Source organism: Sus scrofa, chromosome 1 (genome assembly GCF_054392235.1).
Source record: "Sus scrofa isolate SSC_HxYL_T2T_F1_AM1 chromosome 1, Sscrofa_HxYL_maternal_Yorkshire_Landrace_v2.0, whole genome shotgun sequence".
In the NCBI taxonomy this organism is placed as follows: Eukaryota; Metazoa; Chordata; class Mammalia; order Artiodactyla; family Suidae; genus Sus; species Sus scrofa.
Window position 1 is genome coordinate 37,294,119 of NC_139383.1, and position 18,301 is coordinate 37,312,419.

An 18,301-nucleotide genomic window follows, 5' to 3' on the forward strand; every position below is an offset into this window, starting at 1 on the left:
ACCACTAGTTAGGCTATCTCTGTCAAGTGATGCTTCGGGAAGAATTAGGATTCTTTGCTAATCTCAGGTTCTGATCATCCTATAATCCCAGGTCTTAGATAGCAATTTCCTGAGACCTTCTTTTTTTTTTTTTTTTTTTTTTTTTTTTGCTTTTTAGGGCCACACCCACAGCATATGGAAGTTCCCAGGCTCTAGGGGTCCAATTGGAGCTACAGCTGCTGTCCTACACCATAGCCACAGCAACATCAGATCTGAGCCATGTCTTCAACCTATGCCACAGCTCACAGCAACACCGGATTCTTAACCCACTGAGTGAGGCCAGGGATTGAACTGGCAACCTCAAACCTAGTCGGATTCATTTCCACTATACCACGACTCTCCTCCTGAGACCTTCTTTTAAGATGAGGGTAGGGCCCTATACTGCAAGACTCAGAGCAGATATGAGAATCAATAAGTCCAACAAGTGCTCTCTCAAAACTGAGCAGCTCAGAAGAATGCATACTTCACCTGCGATAAAGAAAGGGAAATCATTCCAGTTTTGTGCTCATGAAGAGGTTTTGCTGGAGCTTGGATGGACACATTTTAAACAGGTGGTTGTGTGCCCTCTCCCTAAAACAACTCATGGAACCAGTGACTTCAGAGGGCTATGGAGTTTTCTCTTTGTTCGAGTTCTAGGTTGTGGTGCTCTTTGCTGACAGTTTTACGTATATTCAGAAAAATTCAGTTTGGCTTGGGCCAGGTCCAAACCACAGACCTACTTTGCATTCCTGCCCTCTCTACTGTATCTTCTGTGGGGTTTGTAGAGGAGGATGAGACTATTTGGAGGAAAAAAAAATTTTTTTTTTGTATTAATCGTAATGATAAATTTGTCAAGTTGGGAAGTTTAAGTCAAAAGGTAGATACCAAAGACCATGTAAGTGAGAAATCTCAGGCTGTCTCAGGTGTTTCTGAACGATGCAATTTAGGTTTCTACAACTTCCTCTGAATAACTCAGCAGGTTTCAAATGGGGTATCCTTTCGAAATAATGGTTGTTTGGGAAATTCTTTTCTTTAACTTTTGGGGTCATAGGTTCAGCAAACATATCTTTCCCATTGTGTTTCAAAGCCCAGGCACTACTTTTGCTCATTAATTGATAATGAACTGGTTTATATTATTGAGGTTGCTAAGAATATCAATGCTACTTTATAGTTGTCAAAAGCCATAGAGTTTTACCTTACTCTTTTTCCCAGTAAAGAGGTCATGGCACACTTTCTTCTTATTATAAACATCTTGTCACAGGGATGGAATGGGGACTAAGGAATGAATTGTCCCTGTCGTCATGAAATTTAAAGTCTGGAGAGAAATTGGACATTGAGCAGGCAATCATGTGCCAGGAAGAGATCATCTCTGTAAGTACTGAATGTTGTTTAATAAGATTACAATTGAACACCGAGTAAGAATGATTAGAAATGACCAAAGAGATAAATGCACCTAAGAATATTTCCATCTATGTGGAATACTGTGGTGATTGCTCGGCAACATTTACTTAAGAGGGTTGGAGAAGAAAAGTGAAAATTTTTCATAAAGCGAACTCTTGTTTTTAAGTTTGTAGTTTCTCCCTTTCTCAAAGGAAACCTTGGTAATGACCTTTAGGCTTCGTTTCAGAGCATAACTCTTTAATCTGGTTGTTCCTGGAATGGCCTGGGGAGTCACAGTGGGCAGGGAGGGAATGTTGGCCTGGCTTCATCTTTACTTGCACAGATTCAAAACACTGACTTCTTTTCAGAGACCCTGAAGCTATTTTATTTAAAAAATAAATTAATAAATAGGAACAATGGGAACCTCAAGAAAAGAGACTGTATCTGAATATCAAGAAGGCTATATCAGTCAGATCTGCCAGCCTCTGGAAGAGCTTGTCTCGGGAAGTATGAGAAACCCTGTTGCTCACTATCATTTCAAACTAGAGTAACTAATCGGATAGTAAAACAAAAGAGATCATAGCTTGCATCAGCAAAAGAATAGATGAAAAGAGTAAAGCTTTTCTACTTCTACGTTTTTTGCTGTAGTTTTTGTGTTTGACCCTTGCCAGCACAGTAAAGATAATCATTTCCTAGTTTAATAGGCTTTTATTAGATGTATATGCTCATAAACACATGGCACAATAATAAAGAACAAGAAATTTTGAAATCATTACATGACAATAAAATTACAGTAAGGCATGTATTTGCTCTGCACATATGGAATAAATATCACCCAGAAAAAAAGAGCTATTGGGTGAGTTTTCAGTCTGTTTTAATTCTAGAAGCGCATGGTGGATATACTGTATTAGAGTCTTCTTTTGCTTTCATAACAGATAGAAACACACAAATGTGGCACCATAGTAAAATAGTAGCTGGGGGTCCCCTGTCATCCTTCTACCCCTATCCATCCCAAGCACTTGGTATCATTTTTGAAATTTAACCCAGGATGCAGAAGTCAGATTCACTGCATTGTACACCTTCAGAATGCATTGTTTTCAACCTTTTAACAGTTTGTATTTATTATTGTTTATAGAATGAATGTAGGAAGATATTTGCTTCTATATAGTAAATGAATAAAAAAATATATATATATATATATTTTTTTTTTAACTGGAAGAAAAAAAAGATGACAAATATTGGATACGTCTGGAATATGTTTCATTAGTACAAGGAAATTTTAACATTTAAACAAGTTAGAAAGGATCCAGTATTTCAGGAGAATCAGGAGATTGTTCTAAAATATGCAGACCAGGGTGTGGACTGCATCAGGCCAGGGCATTTGGTCAAAGTTCTAGAAATAGAAACAGGGCTGGGCATTTTAGGTAGGAAGCTCTAAGGCACAGAAGAGCTTGGTACTTGAGCAGGAATGGTCAAGCAGAATCCTATAGCCATAAGTCAACAGGCCCACCTTCTGGGAGGCTAGTAGATCAGGAGACACTCAAGGTAAGCAGTAAAAAAAAGACAGAAGCAATTTGTTCTTGGCCGGTCTCCTTTTGAACTTCTGCTATGTGGGTGGGCCAGGGCTTGCAGGTGTCTGTAGCCAGGAGAGAAGGGCCTCTCTAGGATCAGCTTTCAGTTTTCTGTTATCCTCACCCCTTGTCTCAAGCTATTCAGCAATATTGCATCTTTAATGGTTAAGCTCTGGGGCAGGTGGCTATTTGTAAGGCTACTAATTAGATAAAGGGACTGATTTGCACCAGGATGCAGATAATGCATGGAATTGTGCCAAGACCCACAGCTCAGGAGTTTATGACCCCCAGCTACCATGGCGACCATGTCTATTCAGTCGGAAGAGCCTTTTTGTTGTGGGATAGGAAGTAGCACCGGGCAGAGCATCAGCTTCTGTGGGGTTTGAAATTGAAAACTGAAAATGGAAGAAAAGAGACAAGAGGCAAGAGGGCATTAGATTTATACCCAAATGGGTAGATTATTCTGTGGGTTCACTTCTCTTTGCTTATTAGAAAAAACAGGGCCTTTCCTTGAGGGCAACTGTCTGATAAGCCTGAGATTTGCAAGGAAACATGTATTTTTGAATCATTTCTTGCATTGTCTTCACACTTCACAATCCTTACCTCTATGCCTCTGATTTCATATTCTTATCTTTGATTTTTCCAATTAAAAAATATTTACTAAACAGAATATCATAAACAGCAAGCTCATGACTCCAGAAAAAACTGAGATCTATTTTCTGGTTTTAATGTGTGTAATATGTTTTAGAAATAGAAGAGGCTACAGAGATAGATGGTTACATGCCCAATTTCACTGGGACTGTCCTGTTATCTTAGTGCGAGAGTCAACAGCTCCTTGTTTTTACCTTCAAAAGCAACCTGGTTAGGGGCAATGACTCTCCTAGTTAGAGATTAGGTTATCCAACTCTTCATTTTGTAGACAAAGAAAGGCCCAGGGTATTTAAGAAACTTGAACACCAGACTGAGGAGTCAGAACTCTTAGAAATGGAGAGAACTTTTATAAAAGGGAGAACATAAAGATGGATGAAGTGAAAGACTATTGAATCTAGGCTGGATTGGGGAGAAAAGAAATCAGAAAAAGGCTGAAATGTGGGGAAAAGCAGGAGAGGGAGGGATCCGGCACAGAAATGGAGAAAGATAGATTAAGAGTCATAGAAGTAGAAAACTGAAAGGGTAGGAAGCTGTGGTCAAAGATTGGGGTATTGCGTTTATTTCAAAGATTAAGCAATAATGGTTTGGCCTGGGGCTGTGGAGGTCCTAGCAGGAAAAAAAATGACCCACATAAGCATAAGGATAACTTGGAAAGATTTTAATAAAGGGATTGTTTAAAGGTGTGAGCAGGTACCCAAAAAGGGATGGTGATACATTCAGGAATGACAGAAAGCCAAGCTATTTTCATCCCTAGGCCTGAGGAACCAAGCAGAGGGAGTGGTGTTATTGAATCTTAGCTGTTACTTAGCCATGGCAGAGGTATTGTTCTTTGGCCATAACTAGATGGAATGCAGCTACTGGCAAAACTTTGGCTAGAAAAGGATGTATGAAGATGAGATCAAGGAGTCCTTCTACTCTTGGATCTCCTTCCAGGACCCCTTTAATTAAATCTAAACAGAAGGTAGGAAGAAACAGAGAAACTCAGAGGATGGATCTGACAAGCTTGTAAAAAATAATCAACACTTTGAAGTATTGTGAAAATAGAGAATTGCAGCAATTTTCTGTAGATATTGGTTTCACCAAGGATGATAGTGAAATGGGGAGGGGGTGGAGAAAAGATGTAATAGTCTCTCTCAGAAGCTTATATACATTCAATTTTATTCTGCAGAATTCTTTTTTTTTTTTTTTTTTTTTGTCTTTTCTAGGGCTGCTCCCGAGGTATATGGAGGTTCCCAGGCTAGGGGTCGAATCGGAGTTGTAGCCACTGGCCTACACCAGAGTCACAGCAATGCCAGATCCGAGCCGCGTCTGTGACCTACACCACAGCTCAAGGCAACGCTGGATCCTTAACCCACTGAGCGAGGCCAGGGATCGAACCAGCAACCTCATGGTTCCTACTTGGATTCATTAACCACTGAGCCACAATGGGAACTCCTTATTCTGCAGAATTCTAATGTATGATAACTGCTTCTTAGAAATATGACCAAAAGGACACTCTACAGTTTTGAAGTCTCATAAAAAGTAAAGTTTTAGTCAGATAGTTTTGGATGTTATCTGTGTTTTGTATTCCTATTGTTTACAAATTTTATAAATCTTTATGTAGGTCATTATAGAGTAAGGGACTGGATGTACATCCTAAAAAACCAGAGAAAATATATGAAGCAATGGTTTTTAGTCATAGTCAAAGGCAGCTCAGGAGAGTGATCCCTGAGAGAAGGGGCGCAATTAGTAGAACACGATTTCCACAGTTTAATGCTTGGGAGAGATTCTAGGCTGCAAACTATGGCACGGAATCCAAGGAGAGCCTGCATAATTTTCTGAATTAAGAAGATAAAGTTGCAGTTCAGGAATGTCAACATAGCTAGGATTTGCAGAGAAATATGCCAGAAAGGAGGGAACTACAAAATGAGAAAGAATTCAAAGAGATTTACGGAGGGGTTCCCTCGAGCCTTTAACTGAATACTTTTATGAACATGCATATAAAAAACTATTCAGGCTGGGAAAAGAACCATTGTAAAGGAGTAGGTAGAATATTCTTTGGAGTTTAGACCGACTAGGAATTGTTCAGGTTTCCATCAGTGGGAGTAGAAAGACCTCCCAATGCCTGGGGCATTATGTAGAATTCTTTAGAAGGACCAAATTAGTTGTAGACTAAAGACTACTCTGGACTTAGCCTGATACATTTTATTTGTTTATTTATTTTTTGTCTTTTTGCCTTTTCTAGGGCTGCTCCCGTGGCATATGGAGGTTCCCAGGCTTGGGGTCTAATCGGAGCTGTAGCCGCTGGCCTATGCCAGAGCCACAGCAACGTGGGATCCGAGCCGCGTCTGCGACCTACACCACGGCTCACAGCAACACCAGATCCTTAACCCACTGAGCAAGGCCAGGAATCAAACCTGCAACCTCATGATTCCTAGTCAGATTCATTAACCACTGCACCACGACAGGAACTCCATACCCAAACCATTTTAAAAGTAAGCACCAATAGAATCAAAATGATTTCAAACTGTGCCCCAGAAAAACTGTGTAATATTAAAAGACTACAACAAAATTCATCATCTAAAAGCATAATATATGCTAGGTCTGTCATACAAATAAAAAGATAATCAGAGGAGTTCCCATTGTGGTACAGTGGAAATGAATCCAACTAGTATCCATGAGGATGAGGGATCAATCCCTGGCCTGGCTCAGTGGGTCAGCATCCAGTGTTGCTGTGATCCATGGTATAAGTCACAGATATGGGTCAGATCCCGCATTGCTGTGGCTGTGGCATAGGCCAGCAGCTGTAGCTTCGATTCGACCCCTAGCCTGGGAACTTAACACATGCCATGGGTGCAGCCCTAAAAAAGCAAAAAAAAAAATCAAACATTCAAAGAAACAGGAAAATATGACTCCAAAACAACAATTTTTAGGGAGTTGCCATCCATGAGGATGTGGGCTCGATCCCTGCCCTTGCTCAGTGGGTTAAGTATCCGGCATTCCTGCAAGCTGTGGCATACAGTCACAGATGGCTAAGATCCAGCATTGCCATGGCTATGCATAGGCCTGTAGCTGCAGCTTCAGTTTGACCCCACCCTGGGAACTTCCATATGCCACAGATGTGGCCATAACCCCCCCTCAGCAATTATAAATTGAAAAAGATAAAAAACAACATGAAGGCAATGAGTAGTGGAGATATAAGATATAAAAAAGACAAAAGTGAATTTTCTAGAGTTGAAAAATACAAGTCTGAAATAAAAAATACAATGGAAGTAATTAACACCATGTTAGATACTGCAAAAGAAAAGACAAGTGAATTCAGGAGTTCCCATCATGGCACAGTGGTTAATGAATCTGACTAAGAACTGTGAGGTTGCACGTTCAATCCCTGGCCTTGCTTAGTGGGTTAAGGATCTGGCGTTGCATTGCTGTGAGCTGTGGTGGTCACAGACGTGGCTCAGATCCCGCGTTGCCGTGTCTCTGGCGTAGGCTGGCGGCTACAGCTCCGATTAGACCCCCAAGCCTGGGAACCTCCATATGCCACGGGAGCGGCCCTAGAAAAGGCAAAAAGACCAAAAAAATAAATAAAAACAAAAATTAAAAAAGACAAGTGAATTCAAAGACATGATGATAGAGTATCCAAATGGAAATACAGAAAGAAAAAATGACTAAGAAAAAGTGAACAAAACATTCATCACATGTGGGACATAATGTGAGAAAATATCAAGTCATCTAATGTAGATGTAAAAAGGGAAGGGCAAGAAAATATTAAAATAATAATCAATGAAAAATTTCTAAATTTGATGAAAACTGTATATCCATAGATCCAAGAGTCTCCATGACAAGCAGAAGAAATATTAAGAAAACTACACCAAGGCAGATTATAATAACATTAAAATCACTCAAAACTGGCATTAAAGAGACATTTTTGGAAGCAGGTAGTGGGAAAAAGACCTCTTAAATACAGAGGAACAAAGATAAAGGTACCAGTTGATTTGTCATTGAAAACAATGCAAGTCAAGAGTCAGTGGAGCAACATTTTTAACTTGTTTGAAAGAAAAAAACTTGTCAGACTAGGATTCTTTGCACAGTGAAAAGATCATTTGAAATCAAAGGAGGAATAAAGCCTTTTTCAGACATACAGATGCTGAGAAAAAAATTTTAACAGCATATCTACATTACAGGAAATATTAAAGGAAATTTAAACTTCCTTCAGGTAGAAGAAAAATGATACCGTATAGGAATCTGGATCTGCACAAAGGAAAGAAGAGCTCTGGAAATCACACTTTGTGGGTTAAAAAAAATGTTTTCATTTTATTTAAATCCTTTTAAAAGATAATGAACTTTTATGACTACAGAGACAAATATGCAAATATCTATCCCAGAGCTCGTTATCACTCAGAAAAACTACAACACAACAATGTAGAAAGTAAACTTTGCACAGATAAAAACCAATGGAATAAACTCAATAGTGTATTTTTGATAGTATATTATCAATGAAAATATATTTTCAATGATATATTTTTAAAAGGTATTTTATTAATTGAGTAGTGCATATCGGATCAGAAAATTTTGTAAACAGATGGATTAGGAAAATATTTAAAATTACCTAAATCCCTATAGATGAGCATTTTGTAGTGTCCTTGCATCTAACTTTTATATGGAGAGGCAAAAATACCCAGAGTAGCCAACATCATATGAAAGGAGAAGAACAAAAGTTGAAGGATTGATGCTACCCAACTTCAAGTCTTATTATAAAGCTACAGTAAAATGAAACTGGACACAGACCTTATATACTTCACAAAAAACTCAAAGTGGACCATAGACCTAAATGTAAAATACAAAACTATCCTAGAAGATAACATAGGAGAAAACTTAGATAATCTTGGATATGGTGATGACTTTTTAGATCTAATGCCAAAGGTACAATCCACAAAAAAATAAAAATAATCAATAAACTGGACTTCATTAAAATTAAAAATTTCTGCTCTGTGATAGACAATGTGAAGCGAATGAGAAGACAAGCCACACACTGGGGGAAAATATTTGCAAAAGACACATTTGATGAAGGATTGTTTTCCAAAATATACAAAGCACTTGTAAAACTCAATAATGCTCAACATCACTAATTACTAGAGAAATGAAAATCAAAACTACAATGAGGTACCACCTCACACTAGTCAGAATGGCCATCATTAACAAGTCAACAAAAAGCAAGTGTTAGAGAGGGTGTGAAGGAAAGGTACCCTCCTTCTTTGCTGATAGGAGTGTAAATGGTACAACCACTATGGAAAACATTATGGAGGTACCTCAGGAAACTAAATATAGAACTACTATATGACCCAGCAATCCTACTCCTGGACATATATCAAGACAAAACTTTCATTGAAAAATATACATGCATCCCTATGTTCATCACAGCACTATTCACAATAGCCAAGACATGGAAACCACCTAAATGTCCATCTGCAGAGGAATGAATTAAGAAGATGTGGTATATATACACAATGGAATAGTACTCAGTCATAAAAAGAACAAAATAATGCCAGTTGCAGCAACATGGATGCAACTAGACTCTCATACTGAGTGAAGTACATCAGAAAGAGAAAGACAAATACCATATGTTATCACTTATATCTGGAATCTATGGCACAAATGAACCTATCTACAGAAAGGAAACAAACTCATGGACTTGGAGAACTGACTTGTGGTTGCCAAGGGCGGGGGGCGGGGAGGGAGTGGAATGGACTGGGAGTTTGGGGTTAGTAGATGCAAACTATTACATTTGGAGTGGATAAGCAATAAGGATCTTGCTGTATAGCACTTGGAACTATATCTAGTCACTTATGTTGGAACATGATGGAGGAAAATGTGAGAAAAAGAATATGTACATATTCATTCACTGGGTCACTTTGCTGTACAGTAGAAATTGACAGAACATTGTAAAGCAACTACAATAGAAAAAATAAGAATCTTAAAAAAACCTCAATAATAAGAAAATGAACAACCCAGGTAAAAAATGGGCCAAAGATCTTAGCAGACATCTCACTAAAGAAGCCTATATATGGCTATACAGATGACAAACAGGCCTATGGAAAGATGCTCCACTACCTATGTCATCAGAGAAATGCACATTACAACAATGAGATGCCACTATATACCTACTGGAGTGAGCAAAATCTGGAACACTGACAACACCAAATGCTAGCAAGGACGTGGAGCAACAGAAACTCTCATTTATTGCTGATGGGAGTTCAGAGTAGAATAGCCACTTTGGAAGACAGTTTGGCTGTTTCTTATAAAACTAAGCATATACTTACCATATGATCCAGCAATCATGCTCCTTGGTGTTCACCCAAAGAAGCTGAACACATAAGCCCACATGAAACCCTGTGCATGTTGCGGGTTCAATCCCTGGCCTTGCTCAGTGGATCTGGCGTTGCTGTGAGCTGTGGTGTAGGCTGGCAGCTGTAGCTCTGATTTGACTCCTGGCCTGGGAACCTCCATATGTGGTGGGTGTGGCCCTAAAAAGTGAAAAAAAAAAAGTCAAATATTGTCAGATTTAAGAAAACTAAGATATATATCACTATATATCATCTATAAGAAATACAAATTAATGTAAAGATACAGATGTTATAAAGAATATAAGAATATATTCAATTCGACCCTCAGCAAAAAAAAATTTGGAGTCACTATATTAATATTGAAGTAAATTTTAGAATAAGAAATATACCAGGAATAAGCAGAGATATTTCATAAGAACGAAGTGGTAAATTCATCATGAGACTTAATAATAAGCATAAATGTTCATGTACATAATAAAAGAGCTTCGAAATATATGAAATGAATCTGATAAAAATGTAAAGAGAATTAGATAAACCACAATTATAGTTGGAGATTTTAATAGTCTTCTTTATTGATAGAATAAGTAGGAAAGTCATTGATGAAAAGGAGACCAACACGATCAGCAAAATTGACCTAATTACATTTATGGAACCATTTATTCAACAACAGCAGAATAAATATTCCCTTCATATACACATGGAATATTCACCAAGGTATATCATATTCTGGGCCATAAACCAAATTTAATAAAATTAAAAATCATCATCTAATCGCAATGATTTTAAGTGAGAATGTAATAATAGGTAGGTATCTATTTGAGGAATCTTCAAATATTTGAAAATGAACTCAATTTTTTAAAACCTGTGGGATGAAGAAAGAAATCACAGAGAAAATTAGAAATTATTTTGAACTGAAAACAAATTAAAACACAATATGCCAAAATATGTAGGATGCAATGAAAACAGTGTTTAGATGAAAATTTAAAGCATTAATTTCTATTAAATACACAAGACAATTCTCAAATCCATGACTTGAGTTTCTACCTTAAGAAATTAAAAAAAAATGAGAGAAAATTAAATACAAAGTAAGCGCAGGAAGGAAATAATAAAGATTAGAGCAGAAATCAATGAAAGAAAATAGAGAAAAATCAATGTAGCATGTTAACATGTTTCACTATAACTCCACTCCTAGGTACTTACTGAGGAAAAATGAAAATATACATCTACAGGAAAATTTATACTTGAACTTAGAGTAGCAGCTTTGTTTATAATAGTTAACAGTTGGAATGATCCCAAATGTCTATCAGTTGGTAACTGGGTTAACAATGGTATATGCATACAATAGAATATTACTCATCAGTGAAATGGATTAAACTACAGATACAGATAACGATATAGGTGAATCTTAATACTATTATGCTAATCAAAAAAAGAAGCAAAATTTAATTTTATATGATTACATTAAATGAAATTCTAGAAAAAGCAAAACTAGTGAAATAAAGCAAATCAGTGGTTTCTAGGACCCAGGGATAATGTTGTGGGATTGGTAGTAAAGGGGCAGGAGCAAATTTCAGAGGTGATGGAGATATTCTATGTCATTATTATGATGGTAGTTACATGACTGTATACATTTGTCATAATTCAAATTGCTACTTAGAAGCAGTGAATGTTATTATATACAAATTTTACTTCAATAAAAGTTATTTAGGAAAAACAGAAACTTTGAGCTATAGATGATGCTATATTACAAGTTAGCTTTTTAAAATTTCATGTTTACATTGCTTATTTAAAGGAAAAAATCAAACAGAACAAAAGGGTATAAAATGAAAAGTAAAAATCATTTCCTCCTCAAATTCTCACTTCTTGGGGATTTTTTTTACTAAAAACAATTTCTTATGGAAATTTTCAGAAATTTTCTGTTATTTCTACTGTTTGTTAGAAACAATCATTTATCATATGTACCTTATGCTTTAATGTTTTCTCTTTCTTCTTTTCTTTCCTTTCCCTTCCTTTCTTTCTTTCTCTCTCTCTTTCCTTCCTTCCCTTCCCTTCCCTTCTTTCCTTCTTTCCTCTCTCTTTGTTTTTACGAGTAGACTCATATTTACTCATGTTTTTTTGAATACAGAAATGGGTGGATTTACTTTATTCCCTCTTCTTACTGGCTGCATATCCTTCTACTGAATGGATTATTCAGATTCATTTAGTCATTCCTCTACTGTTAAATATTTAGATTTCTTCCATGTTTTGTTAGATTAAAAAAATGCTACAATAGATACTCATAGGTATGTATATGTTTTTGTCTCTTGTGCCTAGTCATGTAATTGTGGGGTCATTTTTAATGCAAATTGAAAATTTTTATGCAAATTAAAAAATTTGATGAATAAGCATTTCCAATATCTTACTTACCCATTCCAACTCTATTTCCTCTCATTTGCACAAACTCTGGGAATTATCAAACTTTCTAATCTTCACCAGTCAGAAAGGGGGAAAATGCTACTTTCTTGTTTTTTACCAATGTCATTTTCCTCACAACCAAACACAGCACAAGATCATAGGCGTGTCTGATAATTGATAGACTTCAGAATGACCGTGTTTGCTTTTCAGAATTTTTGATGAAGACCTAAGTGGCTCTGTGCACACAGCTGCTGAGAGAAATCACCTTCATTTCCAGGAATCTCTCCTCTTTTCCCTTCATGATCATACCGCAGTATGTTTTCTGTCTTGACCTACATGTTTAGATCTCACAGGAGTAGACCATATATCCACATGTCTCTTGGAATTCATGCTTTTAGTCTCTTTTTAAAAATGCCTTTGCTCTCCCCAGTGTTCCTTTCCCGAATGGGTATTTAATCATGCATACGACACACCAGTGACTCTCCTAGTAAAGCCATATGGTTTCCCTGAATGGGGATGGATGGAGGAATTTATGGACTTTGATCATTGCACTCTAACAAATACAATTATGGCATGGGAAATTTCCTACTAGAGTTCAAGAGAAAATGGGGTAAGCCCCTCCTCTGGATGATTTGTGTGTCTGAATGCATCTGGAGGTTTTTCCCAGATCCCATCCTCTTTTATATATAATCATGGATATGAGGTGCCCATGTGCATTACTGGTGAAACATTTCTCTCCACCCCCACTGCCAATCAAATAATCACTCCTTTAAAACAGAAGGAATGATTTAGCAGTGGAAGTGTTGGCTTTGAAACATTGAGACTTGGTGGCATCTTTCAAAATTTCATCCGGATTGATTTATTCCTCCATTTTGGAATTATCACAACCATATGAAATTTTTTTTTTTTTTTGGTCTTTTTGCTATTTCTTGGGTCGCCCCCATGGCATATGGAGGTTCCCAGGCTAGGGGTCGAATCGGAGCTTTATCTGCCGGCCTACACCACAGCCACAGCAGCTCGGGATCCGAGCCGCATCTGTGACCTACACCACAGCTCACGGCAACACCGGATCCTTAACCCACTGAGCAAGGCCATGGATCTAACCCATGTCCTCATCGATACTAGTTAGATTCGTTAGCCACTGCGCCACGACGGGAACTCCAACCACATGGAATCTTAAGCCATGACTGAAGAGCTCTCTCAGAAACTCTAAACTTGGGGGCCCTATTTCCGCTGAGATTGTCGAACATGCAAATCATCATTTTCTGAATTGTGTCCTTATTGGACAAACTAAGAACCATCAGATTCTGACCTTAATTATCCCTGGTAGGCTTCAGAATTTTAAACAGGGAATGTAAATTATATATTCAGTTCAATTTTTAACTCACAATGCTGTAGCATTTTCACATATAGTGCTTTTATGCTTTTTAGAGTTCTATAGATTTCCCTATGAATAAATAGGTCACTGTGTTTAGGTAATTCACTGTTTGAGGATTGCTTTCTGAAACTCTAGCAAAATTTAGCCTTCTGTTTAATTCGTGTTCTAAAAAAAGGGAAAAGAGGGAAGCTAAGTAAGTTTCAAATCCAGGACATCCAGTTAAAATTCCTGCTTTTTGCATTGTCTCCAATGAAGTGAATTACCAGTGAGTTGGATGCACCTTCACCCTTGGCCTGACCTCTTTGTGGCTGATCACTGTCATTATGACCCATAGCCTCAGTCGAATAACAAAGAATGGAAGAAGTCTTGAGAGCCCACAAAGCAATGTCGTATGTAGCACAGCATCCAAGGGAGGCATGCAGAGGTGGGAAGCAAAGGGTGAAACAAAGGTCACTGAATACAAGGAGATGCCTTTGTGGGAGAGGCACAACCTGCTGTGTGATTGCCAAGATCTCTTTGGAGAAGAATCAACCAAATTTGTTCTCACACTTGATGGGATAGGAAGGGTTCTCGTGGCTATGTAGTCCATTAGGTGGCTGGGTCACCGAGAATCACAGGAGCCCACTTAGCCCAGACCAGCACTAAAACCCATTAAAACAATAAAAATATAGCAGCTCTGCCCCTTTCTTTCAGGCTTCATCTAAATGTCAACAGTTCTGTGTTTCTTGGCAGCCCTGAAGCTTTGGCCCCTGTGGTCCAAGGAGTCTGGCATCTCACAAAGTTAGAGTGGTTCAGACCATCATCGTCTGCACTCTCACTCTGAGGTGGCGATTTCCCTGGCCTCCTGGGCTCCTGGGTAGTTTCTGATATGTTTTTCTTTTGGATGATGTGCTTGTGTTCTTATTTGGTGAGTCTGCGGCAAATCCTCCCAGCCTTGGGAACAAAGTGGTTCCGATAAGGGTCTCTTCAGTGGCAAATCTCTCCCAAACAATACATGCCTTTTCTTTTTTTGTTTCTAATACCCTGCTGGTTGCCAATGGCACCAGGTCCCCCTAATCCAAATACCACGGGGGAATGATATCCTTGTGCATTTTCTTTATAAAGCAGTCTGTAGGTTTCAATAAGGACTCTTTCTTAACATCAGTCACCATCCTGTTGAGAGGCCTTGACAGACCATTTTAATTGACCAGAACCAAATCCACTTGTTCATCATGGAAAATGAATGCTTTTAGATTGACTTCCCTTTGCATACTTTACAGAGCTAAGATTAAATATATAAACACTCTGTTACTACGATATAATAAGCCAAGTAATTTCAAGGGCTTTTTTCATTTTTAAAATTGGATGGAATTCTAAGCATCACGATGAAAATATTCTCTGTGCTAATAGAGGGTTCTATGTATCTTTATTTTTCCCTTATATAACTGACATGATGTAGCATGGACAAATCATTAAGAGCTCTGTTTAACTGGAACTACAAACTTGAACATGTTTTCTAGTTACACTGAGGCTCAGTCTTCTCCTCTGTAAAATGGGAATACTGATAGCACCTATCTCCCAGAGACTTTATGAAGATTTAATGAAATGATTCATGCACGATGACTTCCGTGTAGTAAAAAAAATACATACTAGCCACAAAAGTTTCCTTAGAATAAGTATGCAGAAATTTCATAGCTGGCTAAATGCATTTGATTAAAATAAACATATAAAATTGAAGCTTTAAAAAATTACAGGGGGAAAAATTATAGTTTTGTGGCCTCCATTCAGTGGGTTGTGTCATTACGCTAGATAAAATAAATACTTTTTTGTTGTCTCTCCACACCACCCCCACCTCCCCCAGGGTTGATGTATCTGGTGTTTGTTAACTCATTAGGGAGAATCATGAGTGTATGTGACTGATTTTGTTTTTTCACTCCCTTCTCGGAGTCCATGTCTCCTGTGCGTATATCTCTCATAGCACTTACTAAATTGTATTGGGATCGTGTGTTCCTCTGTCTGAATTATCCACTAAGATGAGAGCTTTTTGAGGATAGAGACTGTGTCTTATTATCTTTGTCTCGCTGAGCAACTTTTCTAGCACTTGGCACTTGGTACCATGGTAGGTCCTGAATAAATGTTTGATGACTGACCGAGGGTATTTTTAAGGACTTTCTGCCAGCTGACAGCAGTAGAAAAAATAAAATAAAGCATAAAATGTGTTCATGTTGAGAAAATATTATTCCAGTGACAAATCTATCATATTTTTAATATCAAGTAATTTTAAGATAGTTTTAAAATTTTGAAATATTTCAGACACTTTGAAAAGTTCAGAAACTAACAGATGCCCATTTATCTATCACTAGAATTAAACAAATGTAAATGCTTTGGCTCTCTATATATGCTTATAAAAACATAATGTTAAAGAGAGAAGCCTCCCCTTTACTTCCCCCTCCCGTCCTCTCTGGAGGTAACTGATATCCTGAAATAGTATTTATTTTCTCCATAGTAAAAGTGCAAAACTATTCAAAGTTTTTTTTTTTTTTTAATCAAAGTAGAGTCTTTTAAATACAAAACCTTTTTTTTTTTTTAACTTTTTCTCTCTCTCTGGTTTTTTTTTTTTTTTTTTCAGTGACATGCTTTTTCTCACCTCAAAAGATTGTGCTAACTAGGACAGGGGAAAAATGTCACAGCACGTCTTTGGCTAGAGGGCCTGATTAGGGAGGGGTGCAGATTTAAAATTAAACATAACTATGCCTTGACTTTTGTTTGCTTAATAAAACAGTGTGATCTAGGAATTGAAACACCTTGCATTTCTTGGTCTTAAAACCACAAATGGCACTAGGCACTAGGCACTTCATTTTTCACAGTCTGCATCAGTTCTGGAAATAGTCACTAACCTCCTTGTCATGGGTGTATAAGAATTTTTCTGTCAGAAGGGGGAAAAATACTGATTTTGTTCATTTTTAAAGTGATAGACCTCCACCTGTCTTCTTCTACTTTACCTGGACTGCATGCATGTATCACTGAAGATACAGTCCATTTTACACAACTTGTTACTCTCTAGATTCAGATTTTTAAAAATTGGGGTTTAATTCACATCATGAAAATCATCCTTTTAAGGTATACAATTCGGTGTTTTTAATATATTCAGTCCAATTATCCTCACTTATACCAGGACATTTTCATTAACCCAAAAAGAAACCCTGGACCCATTAGCAGTTACTCCCCACTTCCCCTTCTCTCTCCAAGTAACCACTCATTTACTTTCTGTCATTATGAGTTTGCTTATCCTGGACATTTCATGTAAGTGGAATTATTATGATCCGTGACCTTTTGAGACTGTCTTCTTTCAAGGTTGTAGAATGTACCAGTACTTCATTCCTTTTAAAGACTGAGTAATAGTCCATTTATTTAACCTTTCATTGACAGACATTTGTGTTGTTTCTACTTTTTAGCTATTATAAATAATGCTGTTATAAACATTTATGTACCGGTTTTTATGTGACATGTATTTTCAGTTCTCTTGGCTATATCGACCTAAAAGTGCAATTGCAGGGTCATGTGGTAACTCTATGTTTAATTTTTTGAAGAAATGCCAAATTATTTTCTAAAGTGGCTGCAACATTTTAAACTCCCACCAGCACTGGATGAATGTTCCAGTTTCTCCACATCCTCAGCAACACTGTTATTTTATTTTTTTATATAACCATCTACTTGTTATAAAGTAGTATTTCATGGCTTTGATTTGCATCTCTCTAATGACTAAGGAGATTGAGCATCTTTTCATGTGTTTATTGGCTATTTATATATGTTATTTAGAGAAATGCCCATTCGAATTCTTTGCTCGTGTATTAATTGGATTGTCTTTCATTATGTATTTTGGAAACCAAATCCTTTTCAGACATGAAATATAAATATTTTCTTCTATCTTATGCTTTATCTTTTCACTTTTAATAGTGTCCTTTGATGTAAAATATTTTAATTTTGATGAAATTCTGCTTATACATTTTTTCTTTAGTTGCTTGTGCTTCTGGTGTCATAGCTAGGAAACCATGAATTAATCCATGGTCATGAAGATTTAGTCCTGTGTTATCTTCTAGAGTTTGATAATTTAGCTGTTACATTTAGGTCTTTGATTCATTTTGGGCTAATTTTTGTATGTAGTATGAGATAGAGGTACAACTTCATTCTTTAAATGTGGATATTCTGTTGTCCCAGCACCATTTGTTGAAAAGTCTATTCTTTCCCCCATGAATGATTGGCATTCTTGTCAAAATCAACTGATCATAATTGCTTAGGTTTATTTCTGGACTCATTATTCTGTTCTACTAATCTATTTGTTTGTCCTTATGCCAGTACCACGCAAAAGTCACTACTATAGCTTTGTGTCAAGTACTGTAGCTTTGAAATTGAGAGAAATAAGTCCTCCAACTTTGCTGTAATTTTTCAAGATTTTTTTTGTTAGTATGAGTCTTCTGTATTTCCATATGACTTTTGGGATCAGCTTTTAGTTTCTGCAAAAAAGGTAGCTGAGATTTTTATAAGGATTGTGCTGAATTAATTTGGAGAGTATTGCTATCTTAATAGTATTTATTTATTTATTTATT

The 18,301-nt window shown here is 37.1% G+C and overlaps 1 long non-coding RNA gene across 9 annotated transcripts in view; it reads left to right on the forward strand.

The window, feature by feature from the left end:
- Positions 1-18,301, forward strand: part of LOC110260189 (uncharacterized) — a 335,979-nt gene that overhangs the window by 32,691 nt on the left and 284,987 nt on the right. For 8 of the 9 annotated variants that reach the window (XR_014839654.1, XR_002343031.2, XR_014839663.1 and 5 more), the window contains one exon: positions 1,280-1,389. This is a non-coding gene — a long non-coding RNA (uncharacterized LOC110260189). Of the gene's footprint in view, positions 1-1,279; positions 1,390-12,547; positions 17,627-18,301 lie in introns of those variants that run through there. The other variant, XR_014839672.1, reaches the window with a different exon arrangement.